We start from the raw sequence: 15,287 nt of genomic DNA on the forward strand, positions 1-15,287 counted from the left end.
ACTCCCGGATTGGCCCTCGAGGCCTGCACAGACTGAGCTGGCTGAAAACCCTGCGTCTGCCTAGAACCAGACGCTCCCGAAGTGGCACTCAACTGTGGGCAAAACCTCTTCAGGTGCCCAGGCTGTCCACACTGATAACAAGTCAAGGGCTGCCCCCTGCCCAAACTCTGACTCTGCGGTCTAGCTGAAGAAGAAGCAGCTTTCTGACCCCCACCCTTCTGTGGGCAAACTGAAACCTTGTGACCCAACTGGCCACACTTGTAACAAGTGAATTCCCCCTGACCACCTCTCCCCGAGCCTACACTCGGCACTGGAAAGGTCGATCTAGAGACTGCACCCTGAGACTGCTGAGGGTTATAACCCTTCTGTCTCCTGCCATCACTCTGACTATCCTGGCTCCTCTTGGAGCCCCTCTGTTCTTCCTCCTCCTCCTGCATCATAATCTCCATATGAGCAGCAGCATCAACTAGGTGTCTATACTCTCGGATGTAAGACCCACCAACTCTCAACTTGAGGCCCCGCCTCAACTTCCGCTCAAACTCATAGCAATGGCGTTCCTCAGACGCCACCAGTTCCGGTGCAAACCTGGACAGACTGGTAAAAGTAGCCTCAAACTCGGCCACTGACAAGCCCTGCTGTTTAAGCCGGCTAAACTGATCCCTTAGCTTCTCCCTAGCTGCTGCAGACAAAAACCTCTCCTGAAAAGCATTCAGAAACGCCTCCCAAGCACCGCCCACACGAGCCTTCTCGTACTTCCACCATTGACCCGCATCTCCCTTCAGCTGGAAGGATGCCAAGGTCACTTTCAGTGCTCCGTCCTCAATGCCAAGCATCTCGAACGTCTTACTCATTTGTTCTAACCACTCATCAGCCTTCAGTGGCTCCTTCGGATCCCCGACAAACTCATCCGGATTAGACCGGAAAAACTCCCTCTTCAAGAAAGAAGGCCCTGTCTCAGCTGCCTGATTCCCAGCTCTAAGAATACCCAAAGCTCCTGCTATCTCTCTGGCCAAGGCACCCATAGCCTGCTGACCTACTGGCTCAGCCACATTGGCCTGCCCAACTCCCTCCTGCACTGCCGGAATCTCACCCGGTAATGGTACTTCCTGCCTCGCAGGTCTACCACGCCTAGCTCCTCTTCCTCGTCCTGACATCCTAATAAAGGCAACACAGAACGTTAGCACATTCATAAATGTGCCGAAACTAAACACTCACGTCCTAATGCATGGACAACTGTAATTCACTCCACATAAGCACATAAACACATAAGCACTTACGAATTTCATTTCCGGATAATGATAGTCCCGAGGCGTTACTAGAGTTCCGGTTAGAAACAGCATTGATCAAGTGCTTTTCCAACAAGACTCCCAGAAACCCAAGGATCCAATCAACATCCTAGAAATTAAATCCCATACCCACATAGTCACATAAGCATGTTATCACTTAAGCACATAGCATATGATACTACATCTAAGTCTCTATCAAGCGAGACAAACCCATTGTGATACTAATCACTTCCCACGTACCCAAAGTATTTGAACCCGATACGCTCTGATACCAAGTTGTAACGCCCTCAAAATAACAACATTAAACCCATCGGATAAGACATGCATTTACATATAAACTAACCACATTCTTTTATTCATTAGAGTTCCATTACATAAGTATTACATGTTAACATCAAAACAAAATGCCCTACGGGCTTACAGCTTTCCAAGTTAAAACTTGGTTACAACAAAAGAGTACTAACTCGTTTACACATTAAGCCCTTGGCTTGAAGTTACATGTAACACATCAAAAGTTAGGCGACAAAAGTATGTCCGCCTCTAGCCTCCAGCTATGTCCTTGGAGGTGGCATGCTTCCTGCACCTGAAAATGATATTCCCATATAGGGTGAGCCACAGCCCAGTAGAAATATACTAAACCAACCATGAACAATGACTAAAAGATTAGCAATTGATAGATGGCCAACACTGATACAATCACATAAATCATATATTTATGTCAAACGACTTACAAGTCCCAATTACTTTTTTATTTCCCCTTTTTCAACAGATAGGCATATAAGCACTACCCACATGCTCAACAGATATGTATAACAACAATATCCACATTCTCAGATAAGCAAATAAGCTATATCCAAATTCTACAACAGATATGTATAACAACAATATCCACAGATAAGCATAAAAGCTATATCCACACATCACAAAGATAAGCATATAAGCTCTATCTTCACTTCTTTAGACAAGCATATGAGCTGTATCTACGGAGTTCATCCCCTATCTTCTCCCAACACTATCTGGTTTAGAGGTACATCCCCTATCTTCCCCTAAACCGCGGAGTACATCCCCTATCTCCTCCTCTACACATAACGTATATAAACACATTGGTTCTATATACAATCACCCAATACATACAGTTAATGTATTCTATCAATCGTCAAGTTCCATGACACATTTCATTGATTAGTTTCAGTTTGCCTAATCATCATGCATTGTCTACAACAATCACGACTATCCTCCACCGATAGCCCAAGCAGTTATTTCTAAACAGAAAATAAATGCACAAATGGATATTCAATCAACATTTCATTTCCTCATTTCTCACCATTAATTATCCCAATTAATCAATAATGTAATTAGGTCGTTATCCATAATTACCATTTCAACCCTTAGGTCCCATTTTCATCAATGATTTAACATTCATTCAATTTCTCTATGCCAAACATGCATCCAGGTTTATTATGAATAAAACCCCAACTTTTGTAAAATTACACAAAAGCCCCAAACTTTCACAAAATTACCAAACCAAGCCCAACATCTCAAAATACCAAAATTTAAAGACAAAATCCATAGAGAGGAGTAGGATATCCCTACCTTGAAGTTTTAGCCAAAAAGGAGATGAAGACTCGAAGATCAACGTGCTCCAAATCCAAACTTTTTCAGATTAAATCGAAGCTCTCATCACCCTCTATCTTTTTAACAAAGGCCCTAGGCTAGATTCACACTCTAGGGAGATCAAATCTTAGAGAGAGTGCAAGTGTAGAGAGAGAGAGGCTCGGATTTAGGGTTTGATCAAAAAAAGAAGTGAAAAACTGAAGCTCAAAACCGCTACTGTCCGCTGATATAAAACACTCTCGCTCGAGCGAAGACTTGGTCGCTCGAGCGACCAGATACAGAAAACTCTCGCTCGAGCCAAGAAATTCTCGGTCGAGCGAAGAAAAACCCAGACCGCTCGAGCGAAGGAAGCTCGCTCGAGCCAAGAAAGGCAACTCTCAGGTCCAGAACCAGGTGCAACCGCTCGCTCGAGCGAGCCACTCTGGCTCGACCCACCAAACACGAACCCCACTCTCGCTCGAGCGACCAACTCCTCGCTCGAGCGAAGGTCCAAAATTCTGGGCAGCAACACTAGGCTCCCGAACACAACCAACCTGTAACAAACCTGCCTAACACATCCTATAACTCAAATATGAAGAAAAAGGAATGTAAACACGATAATAACCAACTACCAACATCCGCGGACATATGTCCGGATCACTGTAGAACAAGGGTAAACCCGGGATCGCTATAAAAATAAAATTAAATTCAAATGTTTTTGGCCCAAAAAGATTAGTATTGGGCCAAACAAGCCCAACCTCACACCACGCGCCCAAGCCTAACCCGCCCGACCGGACGGACGGCGGCGGCGCGTATGTGGTGATTTTTGAGTCCAATGAGTCTAGCCCATTTTGCCCATAACCTCTCCCTCTAAAACACTTGGGTACCCCTTGGGGCACACCCCAAGTACCAAACCCAAGCCTTATAAACCCATTCAAAACTTCCCACCAAATCAATGTGGGACAAGCCATTTTACAACCTTAAGGAATTTCCACCAAAACTCCATTTCCATGGAGCACACTTTGGTTTCAATTTCCCATTCACTCGGTAATGGTTTTGAGCAACCAAATATACCACGTGAATCACAATGCGGCATAGAACGCGTTACCACTTTGACCCATGAAAATCGACGCACGGGGCCCACCTAAAAAATAGACCAAACTTAGGAAAAAATTCTGGTTTTATCCAGAATTTTATAACCATTTCCAACACATGGCACACATCAAGTCTTGCTAGGATTGTCCTATGAAGGTAGACAAAGAACCGTCATCACCTAATTTGCAAGAAATTATGTTCAAATTTTCTTTTCTAATGCTGCATTTCATTTTATACTATTTTCTTTTGTATCAAGGGCCATTTCCTTTGAATTATATAACTTTTCATAGTGTTCACTAAATAGAATAAATACAAAATATAACAGGTCGTACCTATGATAACCAGCAAGAGGAAGATTTGAGCTATAAGAAAAATGAACATAGATTCAGCATTGTGACTAAGAAGAAAAAATAAAGTGATAAGAAGAGCAAATAAGCCTAGCAAAGCATACAATAAGTTCCATAAATCATTCTATCTAGTGATTGAAGGCATCTTAGAAAGCAATGAGAAATGCAATAGTTTTCCAATCACTTTGAACATCTTATATTGGAACCATTGACCTGACAATGTGACCAACCTAAAGTTTTTGTTTTTTCATACAAATATTTGAGTAGGATTTCTAACAAAACATAGGCTTATTGCATCCAACAGCAAAGAAAGCACATTCCAAGAGGAAGTATGCCAATATTTAGAGTAGAACTTGGCAAGATATCAATTCAAGACCCCTTGCAAAATGTTTTCTCCACCACTTAAGGGCCTACTTGGTACAAATTTGCTAAGTGAAAAGTGAATTTTTTTTTTTAGTCAGGAAAAGTTTGTTGTTAGTTGTTAGTTATTAGATTAGTACCTATGGAAGTTAATCTTCCCATTGTTGTAAAGTGCCAAGTGCATGCCTCCTAATTCAACTCTCCCTTAGGGAGAGTTAAGCCCATGACCTCCCCCCTTGGGATTAAACTCTTATGAGAGTCATGGTGGCCAACTTGTTAAAAATTGATAATAAAAAATCAGAAACTAAAAACATCTATCCTCTTTCTTCCAGCTAATTAGTTTTTTCAATTTATTTGAGCTATTTATACCTCATAAGCCATGGGTAAAAGCTATACGAAATACTTTGACAAATTTTTAAATTAAAAAAAAAAATTATAAGCATCACCAATTCGAGGTATTTAAAAAATAAAAAATAAAATTGGTGGAACCGATAAACTAATCCAATCTGATCCAAACTGTTAGTTTGGTTTGATTGTTATTAGTTTTAATACAGACTCCAGTTTTGAAAATGGTTAAACCTTTGAAATTGGTTCAATTCTTAGTTCTAAGGTTTTGGTTACAATTCTAAATCAAATTGAATCATGTTATATATATTTTTTATTATATAATACTTTTGTATGTAAAAGTAAGAATATAGAAGTTATAGCGATTCTGGTTTTGACTCGTTATCTATTGCATTCTAGACTCGGGTTGGTATGGTTTAGAATGATTATTCATATCTTGTTTCCCCCATATTTTGGTTTTCGGGTTGTAGTTGTGCGTTTGGAACAGGTTGGTTGCTTGTTTTTCCAAACTTTTGTTGCCCAGATTTTGGCTCCTCCGCTCGAGCGGGCATTCTTGCGCTCGAGCGGGCTTCACAAATTTTACTCCTCTGCTCAAGTGGCCATTCTTGCACTCAAGTGGGATTTGTCAACTTTCAGCATTTTTGCAGTTCTGCAAATACTAGGAAAATGCATTGGACGCTTGAGCGTCCAGTCTCACGCATGAGCGGGGTCCTTCGTCTACAAAACTTATGAAAATACATATCCTACGCTCGAGCGGAACCTTGTGTTTGACGCTCGAGCGTCACTTTCCATGCTCAAGTGAATTGCGTGTATAACAGTCCGTGAAAATGACATTTTGAATCACTTTTTCTACTCTCTCTCTCTCTCTTTAAAACTTTCCAAAAACCTAGATATACACATTCTTTCTAAGATTTCATCTAGATCCGTTGGGATTTCCACCCTAGTGCCTTTGAGAAAAAGGTAGAATGCATCAAGATCTTCATTTTGATCCGATTAAAAGTGGGTTTCATCGTTCTTGGAGTCTCACTCTTGCTTGGCTCATCTTCTTCCTTTGAGGTAGGGATTTTTCTAAACTCTCATATGGTTTTTAGCTTAGTTAATTGTTATTGTGTAACAATGGTGGAATTTGGGAGTAGTTTATCAAATCTAGGGTTTTGGAGTGAAGTGAAAAAGAGGGGTTTTTGGTGAATATGGAATAAATAAGTTTGGAGGCTGAAAATATGTTCATGTTGTGTTGGATTTTGGTACTTGGGGGTTGATATTTGGGAAAAGGGAGTTTTTGCCCTAATTGAATCAAATTGCTATTTTGTATAAATAATTGAAATTTACATTGAAAATGTGAAATTGGATGATTTTCGATATAAATGGTGGAATTGAATATGTATTACTTCACACCTTTGGATGTGTGGAATAAACTATTAGTTTGAGATTGAATATCTGTTTAGATATAATTGTATTGGGCTATCGGTGGAAGATAGCTTTGATGGTTGTAGAAATGGCATGTGGATTAGGCGAATTAAAACTAATCTTTTGATGATTGTCATTGAATATGGCCATGTCTATATACATTGTACATGCATGATTATTTGGGAGTGAAAAGAGGATGTACTCTATTGTTTGATTTTGTGTTTATATACATTGCATATGTATGAATGATTGTTTGGGAGGAGAAAAATGATGAACTCCATTATAATTAAGTTGGCCGGAGTGTCCAGGGTGAAAGTCCCAAAATTATACATGGGTGCCTAGCCCGCGGATGAAATATCCGTAAAATGGCAATTGTGGTGCTTGTATAGCCTACGTTTACAAGGGTAATAGCGATCCCGGTTTTCTTTTTTTTTTCTTGTTATATACAGACTTAGGTTCCGTGGAGCTGGTTGTTGAGAGTATGTTGTTTGCACCCTTTAATCCTTATTTTGAGTATTGGGTTGTGTTGGGAAGATTTGGAGCATGTTGGTTGAGCTTAGGAACCAAGTCTAGTTGCCCAGATTTTGGCTTGTCCGCTCGAGCGGGGGTTTGGACGCTCGAGCGGGGAATACACCCATCCAATATGTCTTGTGTAGTGTTGGCCGCTTGAGCGGGGGATTGGACGCTCGAGCGGGAAGTCGTGAGTGACGCTCGAGCGGGGAGTTGGGCGCTCAAGCGGGGACCTGTCTGCAAAAACTTCTGGGAGTGTGCATTCGCCGCTCGAGCGGGAGTTTGGCCGCTCGAACGGGAGTCTGTGAGTGGCGCTCGAGCGGGGGTTTCCACGCTCGAGCGGGGCGACTGGTATAAAAATCCGAGGCCCAACTTTCTGGATCATTTTTCATCTCCTTTTTTATTTTAAAACCCTAGAACCGTCTTCTCCCTCTCCCTACACACCTTCTCTCTTAGGTTTGATCTACTTAGAGTGTATTTCTACCCTAAGTCCTTTGTTAAAAAGATAGAGTGGGTCGAGGGCTTCCGTTTAATCTGAACAATCTTGGGTTTGGAGCACTTTGGTTTTCGTCATCTTCTCCATTCGAGTTCTTCGCTTCAAGGAAGGGATTTCCTACTCCATTCTATAAGTTTTGTTCTAAGTTTTGGTATATTGATATGTTGGGGTTACTTTGATAATTTTGGGAAAAACCCTTGTATTAATTAATTAATATGTATAATTAACTTAAGGGAATTGGGGAAATTGGTTAAATTCATGGAATTGGGGAATTCATTGATTAAATGGTGTAGTTGGTTAATTTAAATCACTCACCTATTGAATTGTTGATATATTTATTTTCAAGTTTAGAAATAACTGTTTTGGGCTATCGGTGGAGGATAGTCGTAATTGTTGTAGACACTACATGTGGATTAGGGATAACTGAAACTAATCATTGTTTAAGTCATCAATTTTGACTGTTGAATTAATACAGACATTATGTGTATTGATTGTGTGTTGTATATGTTGTGTGTTTACATACATTGTTTTGTGTGGGAGGAGATAGGGAATGTACTCCACGGTTTAGGGGAAGATAGGGGATGGACCTCTAAACCGGATTTTGTTTGGGAGGAGATAGGGGATGGACTCCATTAGCATCACTTTTATGTGTGCTTATCTATATTGAAGTGTTTTATTGATACAGCACTAAAATGTGTATCAAACTGGAAGTATGAAGTGTTTTGATTTGAGCCTGAGTCTCAATTGTTTGTTGACATTGGAGGAATGTGAATATGATATATATATATATATATAGTTCACTGTTGTAAGTTTGGCCAGGTTCTGAGCCATATTGATAATGTTGGAAAGTAAAACGTGTTTTAGACATTAGTGTCATAAGACTGTATAATGATGTAATTGATTATCTTGGTTGACCATCTATTGAATGCTGTAGCTTTATTCAATGCTTATATTTGGTTTAGTATTTTTCTACTGGGCTGTGGCTCACCTTATATGGGAACATCATTTTCAGGTTCAGGTGATAATCTACCTCCAAGGACTTAGCTTGGAAGGACTTGGAAGACTATTTTCAGTTATTTGTTTTTATTTGTTAGTACATGTAAACACTCAAGCCTAGGGCTTAATTTGTATTTGAGTTAGAACTCATACTTTTGTGTCCAAGTGTTGGTTTGGAAAGATGTAAGCCTGTAGGGCATTTAAATTGATGTTACATGTAATGCTTTGAGTTAGTAAGACTCTAATGAATGTTATAATGAATTGTTTCCTTTTTAACATTGCATGTTGATGATATATCTATATTTAATGGGTTTATTTTTTAGGGCGTTACAACTTGGTATCAGAGCGTACCGGGTTTGAATACTTTGGGTACGTGGGAAGTGATTAGTATCACATTGGGTTCGTCTCATTTGATAGAGACTTAGTGTAATGTTATATGCTTATGTGATAACATGTTTATGTGATTATGTGGGTATGGCATGTAGTTTCTTGGATGTTGAGTGGACCCTTGAGTTTCTAGTAGTCTTGTTGGAAAGGCACTTGATCATTGCTGCTTCCAACCGGAACTATAGTAACGCATTGGGACTATCATTATCCAGGAATGAAATTCGTAAGTGCTTATGTGATTATGTGCTTACGTAGAATGAATTATTGTTGTCCCATGCATTAGGACGTGAGTGTTTAGCTTCGGCACATTTATTAATGTGCTAACATCTTTGTTTCCTTTATTAGGATGTCAGGACAAGGACGAGGACGCGGTAGGCGTGGTAGGCCGGTTAGGCAGGAGGTGCCTGTGCCAGAGGAGATTCCAGCAGTCCAGGAGGGAATTGGCCAGGCCAATGTGGCCGAGCCAGTAGGCCAGCAGGCTATGGGCGCTTTAGCCCGAGAGATAGCAGGGGCATTCAGGGAGTCAGTAGGCATTCTCAGAGCTGAGAATCAAGCTCGGGATGTTGCTGCAGATGCAGGACCTTCCTTTCTGAAGAGGGAGTTCTTCCGGTCTAATCCGGATGAATTTGTGGGTGATCCTAAAGAGCCGCTTAAGGCAGATGAATGGCTCGAACAGACAACGAAGACGTTTGAGATGCTTGGCATCGAAGACGAGGGGTTGAAAGTGACCTTGGCATCTTTCCAGTTGAAGGGGGATGCGGGTCAGTGGTGGAAGTTTACTAAGGGTCGTATAGGAGGTACATGGGAGGCTTTTGTTAATGTTTTCCAGGAAAAGTTCTTATCTCCAGCAGTTAGGGAGAAGCTGAGAGACCAGTTCTGCCAGCTTAAACAGGCGAGCTCTTCAGTAGCTGAGTTTGAGGCTGCATTTACTAGTTTGTCCAGGTTTGCACCTGAGTTGGTGGCGTCTGAGGAACGCCGTTGTATCGAGTTTGAGAAGAAGTTGAGGCGTGGCCTCAAGCTGAGAGTTGGGGAAGCTATGATTCAAGATTATGGGCATATGGTTGATGCTGCAGCCCACATGGAAATCATGATGCAGGAGGAGGAGGAAGGACAGAAGGGCTCCAAGAGGAGTCAGGATGGTCAGAGTGATGGTAGGAGACAGAAAGGTTTTAATCCTCAGCAGTCTCAGGGTAGCTTTTCTAGATCGACTTTTCCTGTGCCAAGTGCTAGTTCGGGGAAAGGCAGTCAGGGAGACATTACCTGTTTCAAGTGTGGCCAGCTGGGCCACAAGTCTCCAGTTTGTCCTCAAAGGGGAGGAGTGCAGAGAGCAGCATCATCTGCGGCTCGATCTCAGAGCCAGAGCCAGGGTAGAGGCTAGCCACTCTCGTGTTATCAGTGTGGTCAGCCGGGGCATATGAAGAGGTATTGCCCGCAGTTGGGTAGCACACCTGGTGCATCTGGTTTGAGGCCGATTCAGGGTCAGCAGCCAGCTCAGTCGGGTCAGGCCTCGAGGGCCAATCAGGGGGCTTCATCGTCTCAATCGGTGCAGCAATCTTATGCTCCTAGGGGTGAGCAGGTTGATCAGAGGTCGTCTGGGCGCGTGTATGCTGTTACCGCGCAGGATCTTGTGCCGGCACCATCAGTTGTGAGAGGTACCTTCTTGTTTTGCAACTCGGTTGCTAATGTTTTGATTGATACGGGTGCATCTCATTCCTTTGTGTCTGCTGCATTTGCATCTATTTTGGAGTTGGAGTTAGCACAGTTAGCATCTCCTATTTGTGTAGTGTCACCTCTTGGGGGTGAATTAATTTTGAAACAAGGTGTTAGGGGTTGTGATATAGAGGTTGATTATCATAGAATCCCATTTTCCTTTGTAGTTATGCCTATTAGGGGTTTTGATGTTATTTTGGGTATGGACTGGTTATCGTCATACCGGGCAGTTATTGATTGCTACCGCCAGAGGGTCACTTGTTGTACCGTGAGCGGAGAGTATTTTCATTTTCTGGGGGACCGGGTTGGTAATGTGTTGCCACCGGGGTATGTTCCGCGAGGACGAAGTGAGCTTAGTGGTCTACTTGCTAACCTTTCGATTAGTGAGGATGATGAGAATCAGATTGTGTTGCCAAGGGTAGTTTGTGAGTACTCGGACGTCTTTCCCGAGGATCTTGTTGGTTTGCCACCGCATCGAGAGATTGAATTCTCTATTGACCTAGTGCCCGGCACGGCGCCGATTTCTATGGCACCTTATCGTTTTGCCCCAGCCGAGTTAGTTGAGTTGAAGATTCAGCTCCAGGAGTTACTAGACAAGGGATATATATGTCCTAGTGTTTCGCCGTGGGGAGCACCGACCCTCTTTGTTAAAAAGAAAGGTGGTGCTTTGAGACTTTGTATAGATTACCGGAAATTGAATCGGGCTACGGTTAAGAATAAGTACCCTATGCCTCGTATAGATGATCTGTTCGATCAGTTGAAAGGTTCCCGTTGTTTCTCGAAGATAGACTTGAGATCGGGTTATCATCAGTTAAGAGTTAGGGAGGAGGATATTCCGAAGAACGCATTCCGTACGCGGTATGGCCACTATGAGTTTTTGGTGATGCCATTTGGGCTCACCAATGCACCGGCAGTATTTATGGATTTGATGAATCGGATATTCCGGGAATTTTTAGATCGTTTTGTAGTCGTCTTCGTGGACGACATCCTTATCTATTCACCTTCAGAGGAAGAGCACGAGGAACACTTGAGAGTGGTGCTTGAGTTACTTAGAGCCCATAAGCTTTATGCTAAGTTTAGGAAGTGTGAGTTCTGGCTAGAGGAGGTCAAGTTCTTAGGCCATGTAGTTTCTGGGGAAGGAGTGTCGGTTGATACATCCAAGACTGAGGCAGTGCAAGATTGGACACAGCCTAAGAGTGTGTTTGAGATCCGCAGTTTTCTAGGGTTAGCTGGGTATTATCGTCGGTTTGTGAAAGATTTCTCCAGATTAGCTTCGCCTTTGACTAGATTGACTCGGAAGAGAGTCAAATTTGTATGGAGTGAGACTTGTGAAAAGTCGTTCCAGGAGTTGAAAGTTAGACTGACCACCGCTCCAGTATTGATTATTCCAGAAAGAGGGTTGGGTTATGCAGTCTATTGTGACGCCTCACGAGAGGGTTTGGGTTGTGTGTTAATGCAAGAAGGGAAAGTAGTTGCCTATGGCTCACGTCAGTTGAAAATTCACGAGCAGAATTACCCTACGCATGATCTAGAGTTAGCAGCTGTGATATTTGCCTTGAAGATTTGGAGGCATTATCTTTATGGTGAGAGATTCGAGGTATTCTCGGATCATAAGAGTCTGAAATATTTGTTTACACAGAAAGACTTGAACTTGAGGCAGAGGAGGTGGATGGAGTTCATAGAGGATTATGACTTTGAGTTGCATTATCATCCGGGAAAGGCCAATGTGGTGGCCGATGCCCTTAGCAGGAAACCTGTTGGTGACATAGCTAGTATAGCCATCCGAGAATGGGAGATGTTGGATGCACTTGGGGAGTTTAATTTACTTCTGGGCGAATCCGTTGAGGCTGCGGCCTTGTTTTCTGTTGTTGTACAGCCTACACTCGTGACTCGAGTGTTAGAGGCTCAGAGGAGTGACCTTGAGGTAGAAACCCTCCGTGAGAAGATTTCCGGTGGGAAGGTTGAGAAGGGTTTGACGGTGTATCCCGACCTGAGTGTGAGATACCGAGACCGTCTGTTCGTGCCAGAGTCTTGTCGAGAGGAGGTACTCCGAGAGTTTCATCATTCACGCCTTGCGGTGCATCCAGGAGGCACTAAGATGTATCAGGATTTGGGTTGCCAGCTCTGGTGGCGGGGTATGAAGAGGGATGTGGCAGTTTTCGTATCTAAGTGCCTTATTTGTCAGCAAGTGAAGGCTGAACATCAGAGGCCATCGGGTTTGTTACAACCCTTGCCTATTGCCGAGTGGAAGTGGGAGCATGTCACTATGGACTTCGTTGTAGGTCTTCCGAGGACTCAGCGGGGTAGTGATGCTATTTGGGTGGTTGTAGACCGGTTGACTAAGTCGGCACACTTCATTCCTATGCGCGTGAGAGATTCGATAGATCATCTTGCCGACTTGTATATTCGGGACATAGTGAGATTGCACGGGGTCCCAGTGACGATCGTCTCAGATAGAGACCCTCGTTTTACTGCTAGGTTATGGCAGAGTTTGCAGAGTGCCTTGGGCACTAAATTGACCTTTAGTACGGCTTATCATCCTCAGACTGACGGGCAGTCCGAGCGTACTATCCAAATCCTTGAAGATATGCTTCGGGGTTGTGTTCTTGACTTTAGTGGGTCATGGGAGAGACACTTGCCTTTGGTGGAGTTTGCCTACAACAATAGTTTCCAGTCTAGTATCGGTATGGCACCGTTTGAGGCCTTGTACGGCCGATCGTGTAGGTCTCCAGTCTGCTGGGCCGAGGTGGGCGATGCACCTTTGTTGGGTCCGGAATTGGTAAAGGAAACGACAGAGAAAGTTGAGCTTATCCGTAGGAGGCTTGTTACAGCCCAGAGTCGTCAGAAATCATATGCCGACCGTAGGAGGAGACCTTTGGTGTTTGAGGTGGGTGATCATATCTTTCTGAAGATATCACCTAGGCGGGGATTGATGAGGTTTGGGAAGAGCGGGAAGTTGTCCCCTCGGTTCATTGGTCCTTTTGAGATCCTTGAGAGGATCGGCGAGGCTGCTTATCGTTTAGCTTTACCACCGCAGTTGTCTGGGGTACATGATGTGTTTCATGTGAGTATGCTTCGGAAGTATGAGCCAGATCCATCACATGTGTTGGATTGGACCGATTTAGTAGTTGACGAGGATGCCTCGTATGAGGAGAGACCGATTAGGGTCTTGGATAAGCGGGACCAAGTTTTGCGAGGCAAAACCATCCCTTTGGTAAAATTTCTTTGGAAGCATCACGGAGTGGAGGAAGCCACTTGGGAACGTGAGTTGGAAGTCCGCAAGAAATATCCGGATCTGTTTATAGATGCTTGAGCATATGTTGTTTATTTGTAATATTAGACCTTAAGTGTATTGAATATAACTTAGGTTGTGAAACATGGTTTATGTTTTTGATTGATAGAAGCATTTTGAAACTTGCCTTATAATGGAAGTTTAATGGAATATTGTGTATGTAGAAAATGTTGTTGAATTGAAAGGGAATGCATATTGATAATACAAATTGAAATATATGTGGTTTTATATATTGCGTGATGCCTTTTGATAAGAGATGGAATGACCGGTGTTGGGTCAGATTGTTTAAATATCGTAATGTCATATTGTTGGAAATTAAGGAAAACCTGTTTTGTTTGAAAACTTATGCTTAATTTCGGGGACGAAATTCTTTAAGGGGGGGAGGTTATAGCGATCCCGGTTTTCTTTTTTTTTTCTTGTTATATACAGACTTAGGTTCCGTGGAGCTGGTTGTTGAGAGTATGTTGTTTGCACCCTTTAATCCTTATTTTGAGTCTTGGGTTGTGTTGGGAAGATTTGGAGCAGGTAGCTTGTGAATACGCTGATGTTTTTCCTGAGGAAGTGCCAGGATTACTACCACATCATGATATAGATTTTGGTATCGAGTTACAAGCGGGTACTGCACCAATATCCCTGACGCCCCACCCTAGGGCTCCTACGAAACTTCGGGAATTGAAAATGCAACTGTAAGAATTACTGGAAAAATGATTTATTCGACCAAGTACCTCACCGTGGGGAGCACCAGTTCTATTTGCAAAGAAAAAGAACGAAACACGAAGATTGTGCATAGATTATCGACAACTCAATCGGGTGACGATCAAGAACCAATATCCACTTCCACAGATTGATGACCTATTTGACCAGTTTCGAGGTTCTAAGTGTTATTCAAAGATTGATCTTAGATCTAGCTATTACCAATTGCGGGTCGCAGATGATGATATAGCATAAACTACTTTCTGAACCCGATATGGCCACTACAAATTTGTGGTAATGCCCTTTGGATTAACCAATGCACCAGTCGTGTTCATGAGTTTGATGAATAAGATTTTCACTTTGTACTTGGACCAGTTCATGGTGGTGTTTATTGATGACATTCTAGTCTATTCATCATCTAAAGAAGAACACGAGCAACACTTGAGAGTGGTCCGCCTAGTTTTAAGAGACAACCAGCTGCACACGAAAGCAAGTAAATGCGAGTTCTGGTTGAAGGAAGTCAAATTTTTGGGACAGGTTGTGTCTGAGCACGGGATTGCAGTAGACCCGGCCAAGGTAGAAGCAGTATTAAATTGGAAGCAACCAACCTCAATATTCGAAGTTCGTAGTTTCTTAGGGTTGGCCGGCTATTACCGACGGTTTATTCAAGACTTTTCCAAGCAGGGCAAGCCGATGACTCGACTAACACAAAAAGGGGTAAAATACGATTGGAATGAAGCATGTGAACGATCCTTTCAAGAAGTCAAAAG

General features: G+C 42.7%; 1 pseudogene; it reads right to left on the reverse strand.

The window, feature by feature from the left end:
* The window catches only part of LOC145819946 (rust resistance kinase Lr10 pseudogene), a 34,736-nt pseudogene extending 20,124 nt beyond the window's left edge, over window positions 1–14,612 (reverse strand).
* Between the last annotated feature and the right edge of the window lie 675 nt (window positions 14,613–15,287).

Source organism: Camellia sinensis, chromosome 1, assembly GCF_055761805.1.
Source record: "Camellia sinensis isolate YWXY chromosome 1, ASM5576180v1, whole genome shotgun sequence".
NCBI classification, from domain to species: Eukaryota; Viridiplantae; Streptophyta; class Magnoliopsida; order Ericales; family Theaceae; genus Camellia; species Camellia sinensis.